This window comes from Monopterus albus, unplaced genomic scaffold (genome assembly GCF_001952655.1).
Source record: "Monopterus albus unplaced genomic scaffold, M_albus_1.0 scaffold98.1, whole genome shotgun sequence".
In the NCBI taxonomy this organism is placed as follows: Eukaryota; Metazoa; Chordata; class Actinopteri; order Synbranchiformes; family Synbranchidae; genus Monopterus; species Monopterus albus.
Window position 1 is genome coordinate 2,607,420 of NW_018127978.1, and position 1,194 is coordinate 2,608,613.

Here is a 1,194-nt window from a genome sequence, read left to right on the forward strand (position 1 = left end):
TTTGTAATAATTCTTTAGTATATTACTTGTGTGATATAAGAATGTTAACACTGTTATAATTCTTTAGTATATTACTTGTGTGATATAAGAATGTTAACACTGTTATAATTTTTTAGTATAATACTTGTGTGGGTAGAAGTGAATCATTTACTGCTTGCAAACCAATGATGGTAAGATGATGTCATGGCAGTCCTACCCCTAAGTCTGACTTCTTCCTACTCCATTCAAGCATGTACTAGGTATAAGCACATTAATATTGGATTAGCATTTGTTGGATATGTGTAAAATTATGTGTGTTGACATATCAACTGTCTTTACATGCTTGAAAGAAAAGAATAAATCAAATCAAATCAAATCAAATGCAGACCCAGGTGAGAGTCTTAGAATTTAAACAGTTTAATATAACTTAGAAGGACAAGGAACAAAAGGGGCAACCAGATGATCAACCTGACAGCAAGATACAAATGGGTATAAGAAAAACATAACAAACATAGATCAATCAGGGAGTGGCATAAAACAATTGAAACAATGTGTTTTTAAAAGTGTTTTGCTTATGACTTAGCTGCAGCTAAGGTTGACTCTAAAGGTCCACTCTAAATTGCCCATGAGTGAGAGTTGTTCGTATACATTGTGACAGACTGAGATGTCCTGAAATGACTTTTGTTCTGATTTTGCACCACACAAATAAATTAGAATTTTAATTTAAATAATGGATGGATGGTGCTATATTCTTTCTGTATTTGTTTGTGTGTCATAAATGATCATGTCTAAGCTAAGCTAATGCTAAGCTAACCAGCTCCTGGCTGTAGCTTCACATTGAAAATATTGATATGACAGTGGTATCAGTCTTCTCATTTAGCTCTTGGCAAAAAATCAAATTGTTTTTCATGAAATTGAAAACAGGAAATAAATTGCTAAAGTTGCAGAAGTAAAAGTCATTGTCATTGCAGATGGCATGCGGCCTGGACTCATTAATGATAACATTTCTTGCAGAAAATCCATGTGAATGTTGACTGCTGAATAAATTGCCGTAGCATTGCTGAAGGTGGCTGAAATGTTTAAATACTTAAGTGAGAAGTAGAAATAAAATAGCTTAAAGCTGTAAAAGGATAGAAATATTGGTCAGTATAAATGTTATCATGTATTTTACATCACTGTTCTGATGGCATTTAAGTATCTTGGGGTTCATGAGTG